Source organism: Ovis aries, chromosome 7 (assembly GCF_016772045.2).
Source record: "Ovis aries strain OAR_USU_Benz2616 breed Rambouillet chromosome 7, ARS-UI_Ramb_v3.0, whole genome shotgun sequence".
NCBI classification, from domain to species: domain Eukaryota; kingdom Metazoa; phylum Chordata; class Mammalia; order Artiodactyla; family Bovidae; genus Ovis; species Ovis aries.
Window position 1 is genome coordinate 55,401,256 of NC_056060.1, and position 12,143 is coordinate 55,413,398.

The following is a 12,143-nucleotide window of genomic DNA, read 5'->3' on the forward strand; positions in this document are numbered from 1 at the left end:
AATTAATTTAATCATGGACTTCTCAGAGCCTTTAACATGAGAACATGCACTGTGAATCTCACAAGGACTTTTCTGAGGGTCTTACAATACATTTGAAAATACATTTAGGGAAATGCTAACCTGACTCCCCTGGTCTTTCTTTCTAAACTACCAGACATCAGTAATGGAAAAAGCAAGAGTGAGTGATGCCAAAGTCATCTTAACGTTTTTTGCTAGAAATAATATCATAAAGTAAAATGAATCTCTCATTTATAGAACACTAACAGAACATATTCCAAAACTTTAAAAAGAAACAGACTCCCAGCCACTAAAAAAATTCTCTGACCACCATCAACTTTTGTTCATTAAGTTTCTCTCCAAATCTTTTCTTAGAGTGAATAATTATTATTTTTATAGCTATCCTGTAGGGAGTTTTTAATATGTTCCAGAAGTGAAGTGAAGTCGCTCAGTCAGGTCCAACTCTTTGCAACCCTGTGGACTGTAGCCTGCCAGCCTCCTCTGTCCATGAGATTCTCCAGGCAAGAATACTGAAGTGGGTTACCATTTCCTTCTCCAGGGGATCTTCCCGACCCAGGGATCGAACCCGGGTCTCCTGCATTGGAGGCAGACGCTTTAACCTCTGAGCCACCAGGGAAGCCCAGGGACTATGCTAAATGCAGTTCTTAATTTGATCCTCAAACCTTGTAAGGTGGGAATTATTACTAAGGAAACTGAGACTTGGAGAATTTGCATAACTCACTCAGGTAAGTGGCAGAGCCAATAGTCTAGACCAGGTATTCAGGCCCCAGGATTTTTGCCATAGCCCCTGGGAAGCACATCTTCATTGCTATGACTCTCTAGATGTATGTGCTGCTCTCAGAATCTGCTCTACCTTCACTGTCTCTGTGTTCATGTAAACAGTTTACCCAACAAAGCCCTACAAGAGGCTAGATTTCAATTCCTTCTTTGACATCCTACTTAGAGCTAATGAGAGGGTAAGGTACTTTAGCTAATTAACTGTCCACTTCCCACTGAGCCACCATCTTTGGTTATTCACATGGTTTTCTTCACACGCATCAGAATTAGAGAGAGGCTTCTTTCATCCTCTTTGAAAGAAAGACATTCTGGAATTTAGTCACCAGTTTTAACTGCACATTTCCTGCACTCTCTCTTGCACACAGCAGAGAGGCAGAGAAAAGCTGAAGGGACAAAGTACTGTGTTCCAGAGGCCAGATTCTCCATAGCACTCTCCCAATTTGGTCAGGCTCCTCTGCCTGTGCATCCTGACAGGTAAGCTTAGCACCTAGTATAGATTTATGCCCAGTTGTTGCCCAAGTGCTGCAACTTGAGCATTTTGCTACCTGATTTTGCTAGAATTCTGTTCATCTCTTTTCCTGAACATTTTTAAAGAGCATTTGATCAAAGAAGACGTTATTTCTCTTACATACCTGGGCATTTCCCCATTGCTTTATTTGCAGGTTATTCTTTAATCTACAAGGTCATGGGACAGCCCTGTCATCCTATTTTGCATGTGGAGAACTGAGGCAGTAAGGGCCCACAGGGATCATGGTAGTGATTTCTCAGGCTGTTCAAGCAAAGGAAGTGGTGAATCAAAGATTCACAGTGATGTTAGATCTGCCTCTTCTGTGTCCTCAAGGTAGAGTTTCATTTTTAACCCCTAGGTGGATTTTTGCAACTGCTCCATTGAAAGATCGCAGTCAGGACTTCATACAAACTCTTTGAAATGTTCTACAAAACAAGGTGAATTTAACTCAGTGTTGAATAAGCACTTTAGAAACATGAATTAATAGCATAGACTTTAAAGAATGAGTTAGTGTATATGTTTTGCTCATTTTTCTCTCCTAACTCCATCATCTTTGTTCCACTAAATCATCTTTGGAGACTCCCACATACTATGGCTCTTTATAAGCCAGAGAGTAATAACATGGAGCTTCAACTCATGGGTCCTCACATCTCTGTCTGTCAAATACTTTGGGGATCAGATACTTTCGGAGCAGACTGCACATAAGGCAGTGGTGAGGCAAACACCTCTGAAGGATAAGACAAAGGACTTAAATAATGGATGGTCTTTGCTCTTTCTCAATAGGCAACAGAATCAAGTGAAAATAGCAAGCACTTAGGAATAAAGCAAATCTGGTCACTTTTAACCCAATTCCACCATGTACTAGTTCTGGGATGTTGAGTAAATTATTTAACCTTTCTGAGTCTTAGATTTCTCAAATATGTAATTATAGCTAATATGTACCTAAAAGAGATTTAAGAATAAAATTAAATAATATAAATGACTATCACAATCATATTATCTGACATGTAAGAACTAGTCAATAAATTTCCTTCCTTGCTCTCAGTTTCTTGATTGTAAAGTAACTAGGTAATAAAAATATTTTGCCTCAAAGGAACTTTTGAGAAAATATCCTTGAGATATCTAAAATATAGTAATTCAACAATGATAAAAATGATAATACTAGCAGCTATCAATGGCACCCCACTCCAGTACTCTTGCCTGGAAAATCCCATGGATGGAAGAGCCTGGTAGGCTGCAGTCCATGGGGTCACTAAGAGTCAGACACGACTGAGCGACTTCACTTTCACTTTTCACTTTCATGCATTGGAGAAGGAAATGGCAACCCACTCCAGTGTTCTTGCCTAGAGAATCTCAGGGACAGCCTGGTGGGCTGCCATCTATGGGATCGCACAGAGTCGGACATGACTGAAGCGACTTAGCAGCAGCAGCAGCAGCTATCAAAACCATTACAACCTACAGTTCTTATTTTTATTAAAATATCTACAACACACAACAACCTAATGACCTGATTCAATTTTGTCTGTGACAGGTGTGTGTCCCCACATGTCTTTATGCCCAGTGCAGGGAGTGGGCAGGCAAGTGATGGGGCTACGGTTATCTCAACATCTCTTAGGTCTCAGATTTTCCTTCCTAGGGTCAGTTTTACTCCCAACCTAGTTTCTAACCAGGTAAATTGGAAAATCAGGACAAGGAACTTTTAAGCCTGATATCTGAACACAAAAGCCTAAGAGTTTTTCTTTGGTTTGTTTCTAGAATCCATTAAGAATGAGAATGCTCAGTGTAGACATGGAGGTTGTGACCCACCTCCCCTGCCTGTATATCCTTAGGATAGTTTGGCCTTCTGGGGCTTGCACAACCAAAGAACTTGAGATCATGTGGTTTCTCTTAGGTCCCAAGTCACTGCTGGGCTGCACACAAGTGAGTTAATCTAGTCTCTGTTTCACTCCATACATAGATGTTATTATATATATATGTAAAAATATATATATACTTACAAATTCATTTACACTGCTAATTTTAAAGCTAATGCCATTTCTCTCTGTTATTTTATTTGAAGTTTGCACAGTAAATACATTTGTGTAGCACAGTTACACTGTTTCTTTGTATATTTAGTCTAAACAGTCACAAAAGACTGAAATATTTTAAACATATACTCACCTGAAAAATTCACCATCTTACCCATAAATTCCAACGTTAGACAATTTTTATTCTTGCTAATAGCATCATGCATCTTTCTGTATATTCTTTCAGCAACAAAACTACATGCAGGACTCTTTTCTGAAGCTGAGATGAAAATGTTATATTATTTTATCCAAGATTTTAAATGCCTAGAGATATTGATCCAGCCTGCTAGCCTGCTCAGAAGGATGCCCCACTTGCTGCATTGTGCTTAGAGACAATCTAATAAAAGCTTGCTGAATAATAAACAATGGGAGCCCACCAATTCTAAAAATTTAGATTGACAGGAATAATCCCCTCCCTGGAAAAGACAGACCAGCAGGCGCTTCCCATAAACCCATTACTGCCCATTCACCCATAAGCCAATAGAAGACGTTGTATTATTGGAACTCTTAGCTTTAAAAGAAATTGCTTTCCTAAATTTGACCTCCCATACTAAATATAAAATATGGACCATCTGTAATGAAGGGATTGCAGCCCAAACAGCCATCATCTCTCCGAGGCAGAGGTTAGAAGGTTGATGCACATTGGTTCCAAAGGGATGGGGATAGGGATGACCTTTTGCTTTGAAAATGGTCACTTGGAGCTGTAATGCGAGAGAAAGGGGTCAGGTATTAGCCAGGAAGAGTCTCTGAAGCTTCTGCCCTGTTAGACTCTTACACTGTGGGGTGGAGGAAGTCACAAAAGCAATATAAGCAAACAGCATCAATTCTCATAAACAGGAGAGTGTAATACAGAGAGAATGCGGAACTGGGTATACTCCAAATGGGGACTATGTTTCAAAGTCTTTCAAACTAAGCAAATAACTGTAAATAAAAGACAGAGGATTTGGAAAGGAAAGTATCTTCTATTTACTTGTGACAGAGTTTTGACCATTTGATTGGCATGCTGCTATTGTCACTTGCCCCCTACTTGCAGGCAAACCACAATTTCTTCCAAGCTGAGTTTTTTAAGGGAAAAACACTTTACAAAACTAATGTATGGAGTTCAGAAAGATTTCTATTCCTATGTCCTGAAGTTTTATTTAATTCTGATGAGATACTCTGATGACAAAAATGGCCCCCAATTATTGAATGCTTTGTCAGAAGCTTTTAACAAAAAAAATAAAAGGCTGTATACCAAATAGTTCATGTGAGAGCAGAGTACTCCATTCAAAGGAAGACAGTGTTAACCAGGGAATTGAACTGAATAGGTAGGAGTGGGATACACCAGATGGATGGGAAGATCCAAAGTGGTGTGCACTGATGCTGGAGCAGATCAGGAAGATAGTTCTAATAAACTCATTGAACACACACACACCAATTAGCCTCATGGAGGCAATTAGCAGGTTTCCTGGTTATAGCTTCCAAATAAAAGTGAGGGGAAATAGAGGCTGCCTGACTTTGGATTCTGCCATGCTTGGTATTTTGTGAAGGCAAGACAGACCCAATACATCATAAATACGAAACTGAATGTGATAATGCTCTCTTTTATCTCAAAGAAGTCCTTCCCATTCATTTCTCTCTCAGGTCATCCCTTCTAGGTCACTATCTTTAGCAGAACCATTCCCAATGCATGATAAATACATGGAAATTAAACTTCAAAGAAAGAAGAAACAATTAATAGGTATCCCAGTTAGTAGTACCTTCATCAGGTTGGTATGAGAAAGAAAAATGACAGAGTAAAAGTGCCACTAGCAATTCCTAAGTCATGTGATTTTTTCTTTTGGACAGATCAATGTTGGTTGCCAAGCAACACACATACACACATGCACCCGCACGCACACGCACTCGCGCACGCGCACACACACACACAGAAAGAAAAAGGGAGGGAAGCATTGTTATGATTTGATAAATCATTTTTTTAATTTGTGAATTTTATACTATCATTTTAATTATTTCCAACTTCTGTATTACTTTAAAAGAGGACCAATGTCATTAACTGAGAATACCTTTTGTGAACAATGGGCAACACTCCATATACACTTGGTAAATGAAAGGGGAGCTTTAAGAACAAGAGCTGAAAATTCTTAGTTGCCATCTTAGAATGTTTTATTAATGACATGTGTGTGTTTATTAATGAGTTTATTGCCTTTGTGTCATATTTATGTCACTATCAAATATTAATGTTTTCTATATTATAATAATATCTATTGATATAACCTAAATTTGCTTCCCAGTAAGGTGTCAGTATGAATAATACTTCTGAAACACTAAAATCAATAACAAGAATATTAGGAGGATATTATAGTATGTCAATGGAATGAATTCCACTTAAATAAACCAGCTAAATATACCAAATTATAATTATAAATAAATATACAAATTATGGATATGAATCTTATAATAGCCAAGAGAATGTTATATGAAATAATAAAGATACAAAATAAAAGAAACGAGGTCCTGGTAGACTCTCTGATTTAAAGTCAAGATCCTGCGCATTATTGGAACTAATAAGCATAAGTTTCTTTTAACAGGACAGAATATCACGTAGACAAAAGGTGGACTAAGTAGTTCATAGAAACCCTAAATTCATTTACTTGAATAAGATGGCTGCTGGTTCCCACTCCATAGCTCGTCCTACAGTTGTAAGCTCTTGTTCAGAAGCCTTTTTTCACCCCTTCATATTGCACAGGATTGGACAGTTTCTACGTGAGCAAGAGGTCTTCCCTGTGAATACCAAGACAACAATGTTCGTCAGCTCCTAGGCTCTGAGCAGAGGTGACTGTCAGGGCAGCTGGGAGTCTAGCTGTGCTATCTGAAGATCAATAGAGGACTTCAGCACAGTCCTGTATGGAGCTACTAATAAGGAGAGGGACGCAGGCTTCCATAACTAAGAGAAAAAAAAATGAGCTTTCAATTGGCACACAAACCCACCTAGATTCCTGTTAAGTGTCAAAATACCCCTGTCATCATTCTCAAATTTCTCTCCTAGGCAAGGATAGCTGAAGGAGGAAAAATAGAAAGCATGCACTCTGCCTTACCTCTTGCTTTATACATCCTTGTTCTGTTCAAAGAGGCTCTCACCTCAGTATGTCCTACTGAAACTTTCTTGACTTGCTCATACTTGAGCTAATCCAAGGGCAATTTCCTCTGGGCCTCACTATCTCATCTGACAAAGTCAAAGTGCACCATAGTATAATGGCTTTACACGTACTCCTCCTGAGTCATATTCAACAATTTTATAATTGCTGCTATCTTAACCCAGAACATTAAGAGTAGTCATTTGGGTTCCACTGTTGCTCAATAGGAATGAGGCTTAGGAAGTCTACATGTCCTATATCACAGACAGTTCCCTGTTTTCCTCTGGACAAAGGAGGGCTAAGGTAAGGTAAGGTGAAGTCACTCAGTCGTGTCCGACTCTTTGCGACCCCATGGACTGTAACCTACTAGGCTTCTCCGTCCACGGGATTCTCCAGGCAAGAATACTGGAGTGGATTGCCATTTCCTTCTTCAGGGGATCTTCCCAACCCAGGGATCGAACCCGGGTCTCCGGCATTGGAGGCAGACGCTTTAACCTCTGAGCCACCAGCTCGAAGGAGGTAAAGGAGGGCTAACCACAGAAATATTTGCTAACAGTGTTCTAACCACTTGATACATATTACTCTTCTGGTCTTCATAACAGCTTTAAGAGCTTGTTGTTCAGTAACTCAATTGTGTCCAACTCTTAGCGACCCCATGGACTGCAGCACATCAGGCTTCCCTGTCCTTCACTGTCTCCCAGAGTTTGCTCAAATGCACGTCCATTGAGTCAGTGACGCCATCCAACCACCACATCCTCTGTTGCCCCCTTCTCTTGCCTTCAGTCTTTCCCTTACAGGCTAGGTGTCAATTTTATTTCCACTTTACAGATGAAGAAACTGCTCAGAGTTCCACAGCTTCGAAGTTTGGGACAGAATTGTGAACACCAAGAAGTCTGGCTCCCAAGCCTAGACTCTAACCAGTATCCCACAGCCACCTCTTATGCAGTGTCACAGCATAAGCCCTTGATATGTGCAGTTTGGGGCAGTAAGTCTCTAGCTAGAAGCCAACTGTGAAGCTGCCCCAATTTGGATGTTCCTGTAATAACTTTTTCTTCTTTTTTTTTTTTTTTACTTTGAGGATCACCTAGTGCAGATTATTGATTTGTACTACCTGAAGGATATCTATCACTCTGAATGTTGTAAAATCCATGAACAGAATTAGTTGAGAAGGACTGTATCACTATGAACAAAGCTAGTGGAGGTGATGAAATTCCAGTTGAGCTATTTCAAATCCTGAAAGATGCTGTTTTGAAAGTGCTGCACTCAATATGCCAGCAAATTTGGAAAACTCAGCAGTGGCCACAGGACTGGAAAAGGTCACTTTTCATTCCAATCCCAAAGAAAGGCAATGCCAAAGAATGCTCAAACTACCGCACAATTGCACTCATCTCACACACTAGTAAAGTAATCCTCAAAAATCTCCAAGCCAGGCTTCAGCAATATGTGAACCGTGAACTTCCAGATGTTCAAGCTGGTTTTAGAAAAGGCATAGGAACCAGAGATCAAATTGCCAACATCTGCTGCATCATGAAAAAAGCAATAAAGTTCCAGAAAAACATCTATTTCTGCTTTATTGGCTATGCCAAAGCGTTTGACTGTGTGGATTACAAGAAACTGTGGAAAATTCTGAAAGAGATGGAAATACCAGACCACCTGACCTGCCTCTTGAGAAACCTATATGCAGGTCAGGAAGCAACAGTTGGAACTGGACATGGAACAACAGACTGGTTCCAAATAGGAAAAAGAGTACTTCAAGGCTGTATATTGTCACCCTGCTTATTTAACTTATACGCAGAGTACATCATGAGAAATGCTGGGCTGGATGAAGCACAAGCTGGAATCAAGACTGCTGGGAAAAATATCAATAACCTCAGATATGCAGATGCCACCACCCTTATGGCAGAAAGTGAAGAGGAACTAAAAAGCCTTTTGATGAAAGTGAAAGAGAAGAGTGAAAAAGTTGGCTTAAAGCTCAACATTCAGAAAACGAAGATCATGGCATCTGGTCCCATCACTTCATGGGAAATAGATGGGGAAACAGTGGAAACAGTGGCTGACTTTATTTTTCTGGGCTCCAAAATCACTGCAGATGGTGATTGCAGCCATGAAATTAAAAGACGCTTACTCCTTGGAAGGAAAGTTATGACCAACCTAGGTAGCATATTGAAAAGCAGAGACATAACTTTGCCAACAAAGGTCCATCTAGTCAAGGCTATGGTTTTTCCTGTGGTCATGACTGGATGTGAGAGTTAGACTGTGAAGAAAGCTGAGTGCTGAAGAATTGATGCTTTTGAACTGTGGTGTTGGAGAAGACTTTTAAGAGTCCCTTGGACTGCAAGGAGATCCAAGCAGTCTATCCTAAAGGAGATCAGTCCTGGGTGTTCATTGGAAGGACTGATGCTGAAGCTGAAACTCCAATACTTTGGCCACCCCATGCGAAGAGTTGACTCACTGGAAAACACCCTGATGCTGGGAGGGATTGAGGGCAGGAGGAGAAGGGGACGACAAAGGATGAGATGGCTGGATGGCATCACCAACTTGATGGACATGAGTTTGGGTAAAGGCCGGGAGTTGGTGATGGACAGGGAGGCCTGGTGTGCTGTGATTCATGGGGTCGCAAAGAGTCAGACACGACTGAGCGACTGAACTGAACTGAACTGAAGACAATACACAGAGGAGAAACCAAACTGTACATGATGTAGACCCAGGAAGTCTTGTGCCACTGTGTCCTTGCTGGGCTCTGCAGTGTTCCAGCCATGGAAACTACAGGCAGAATCTCTTCTCAGCTGGCAGGCGTCAGGGTCCCCAAGGCCCCCCCAGAACTTACTTTTAGGACACATTGCCAGCTGTAACCACAGGGAGGAACTGAGCTGCCACTGGCATTGCTCTGCCGGCTCTTTCCCATGATCCTGGTTTAGCCAGTCTCCCCCAGCCTCCCTCTTAAGTCCAGTGCCTACCTTAACTTTCCATGTTAACTCTGTGCTAAGACATTGCACAGGCTTCCCTGGTGGCTCAGTGGTAAAGAATCCACCTGCTAATGCAAGAGATGCAGTTTCAATCCCTGGGTCAGGAAGATCCCCTGAAGAAGGAAATGGCAACCCACTCCAGTATTCCTGCCTGGGAAATTCCATGGACAGAGGAGCCAAGAGGTCTACAGTTCATGGAGTCGCAAAAGATTCAGACATGACTTAGCAACTAAACAACAACAACAAGACATTGCACTCTCTTCAAAGATCATCTCTGAGAACCAGGTCTCAGACCTACCACCTTCTAAGTAAGCTCCACTCTCTTGTGATTTGATCAGAATCCTCCAGGAACCCTTCTCAAAGGTCCTTGGTGTCCCTGTTCACACTGACCAGTGTGGCCTGATAAAAACTACTGGGCAGCCCCTAACGATTAGCTAAAACAAGCTAAGATTATATCCATGTTTTTTGTAACAAAGACTAATTTTTGTGTGTGGCTTTTAAAAGAGGGTTTTCAGGAAAACAGAACATTTATCTCATAGAAATGGTTATTACATTTCAATGACCATTGGAATCACCTGAGGTGCTTGTTAGAATTATAGACCCACCTCACCTTCAGGAAAGATTGAAGGCAGGAGGAGAAGGGAACGACAGAGGATGAGATGGTTGGATGGCATCACCGACTCAGTGTACATGAGTTCAAGTAAACTCTGGGAGTTGGTGATGGACAGGGAGGCCTGGTGTGCTGCAGTCCATGGGATCACAAAGAGCCAGACACGACTGAGCAACTGAACTGAACACCTTCATTGTCTTCTAGAAAATTCTGTCTCCAAATGACAGGATGCAGGATTTGCACTGTTCAAAATATAGTCATTGATCATACTTCCAGAAAGACTTCTATGTGGTTTTTCCTGGTTTCTATTTCAACAAAGGCCCCTGACTAATTAGTCTATGTCCCTGAGCCCAGAACAGGCTGAAAAGATACGACAACAAAAATTAAACTCCACTTGTTCTTAACATATTACTACTTTGGAGAAGTTGAGATCAGAGAAAGCAAATGATTTGCTCAAATTGTCAAATTTAGTAGTGTGTCTCAGGCTACAACACAAATCTCCTATCTAGTTCTTTCCTCTACCACTTTCCTTTCCTTTCCTTGGGTTTTTTGAATATGACAATAGGGGGCAGGAATAATAATACCTGTATATTTGTATTTAAAAAGACACCATTTACTGAAAAGTTACAAAATTCTACAAAATTCTGGACAAATTTTTACATGATTCAAAGAATCACAGCTTTTTCAGAACCTTAACACAGAAGAAATCATGTGTCTATTTGGTAGCTAAAACTAGCAGTCTTGATATCTAATCTTGATATCTAAAGGTAGAAACCTTTTGCAGGAGACATCTGTACTTCAGTTTCCTTGTCTGTCATCAACCCAGACAAACATGGTAAAAACAAAGATTATGATCAACATTCAAAAACTTCAAAGTACAAACATTTGCTCCCCTTCAACAAATGAAAATGAAAGGTATTCAGGAGAGGTAAACTGAAGTGATTCTTTCCATTAGAAAAATATTTACCACAATTCCTCAAAGAACCTTCCCTAAAAGATTCCAAATGCAATTGATCTTATAGAAGTGTTCCTTCAGAGTAACTATTTCCAAGATTATGTTTTACATAATGCAAACTGGAAAGCAAAAGCATTCTTCCTGGCAATTTTAACAAGATAGGCACAGGAACTATCCTTGTATAACATCAAACAGCCAGATGAAAACTACAGAACTTTGGTTATATATCCAAATAATTATTATACATTACACTATCATCTAATATTTCGAAATAATTTTTAAATTATTTCATTCAGACTGAATTAGAAATAATCTCTAAATATTCTAGTTTCCTATGAATAAACCATAGTGCCAGAAATTTTTTATTTGGAAGACTTAGCAATTAAAAGCCAATCAAACATTTTTAAGTTTGTTGAGCAGATGGGGAAAGAGGGAAAATGTGAATTATTTTTTATAGAAAAATGAACATGGTGCCAGACCCAGAAAGACATAACCATTGCTTAAGAATGACATGACAAGAATTATGTCCAACGATGAAAGAAAAAGAGACCAATGCACTACTAAATAAAGAACTCTCTAATTAACATTGCTTTGCAGACAAGATGCAGAAGGGTCCATCTAGAAGGTCAGGATTTCCCAGTAGTTCTCAAAGACTTCTTTAACTAGTGCCTAATAATTTTCTCCATCACCTGTCTCCATCATCCCCCTCTCCATTTACATATCTATCATTCAGCCCCTGTAGGAATCTTAAAGTTTGGAAGAAATACCAGCTTTTTACAGGAAGTTCAGAAATCTCTGTATAGGGAAATGCTCTCTGTTTAAAACAAAATAGATTTTGTTATCAAAAAGACAATCACAATTATAAAATTGTTTCAATAATGTTATAAATCATGACGATTATATTTGCATGGATTTTGTTTTGCTCTTCTTGACCCTAAAAAAACTTTTAAGGAGATTAAGATTCATTTGGTCAAAACATATGACATTTACTTCATTAGTCAGTGCACTAAATTCTCTCTAAGTAAATCCCATACAGATCTGACTTTCCCCATGAAAATCTGTACAGTGAACTCCTAGTTTATTATGCCTACTTGAAAAGGGTAATTTAATAAGGCATCAGTACAAAT

General features: G+C 39.9%; 1 non-coding gene across 1 annotated transcript; it reads right to left on the minus strand.

Annotated features, from left to right (window-relative positions):
- Positions 1 to 562: 562 nt before the first annotated feature.
- On the minus strand, positions 563 to 634 carry TRNAW-CCA (transfer RNA tryptophan (anticodon CCA)). Its single transcript has one exon. It is a non-coding gene; the product is annotated as a tRNA-Trp (tRNA).
- Positions 635 to 12,143: the final 11,509 nt, after the last annotated feature.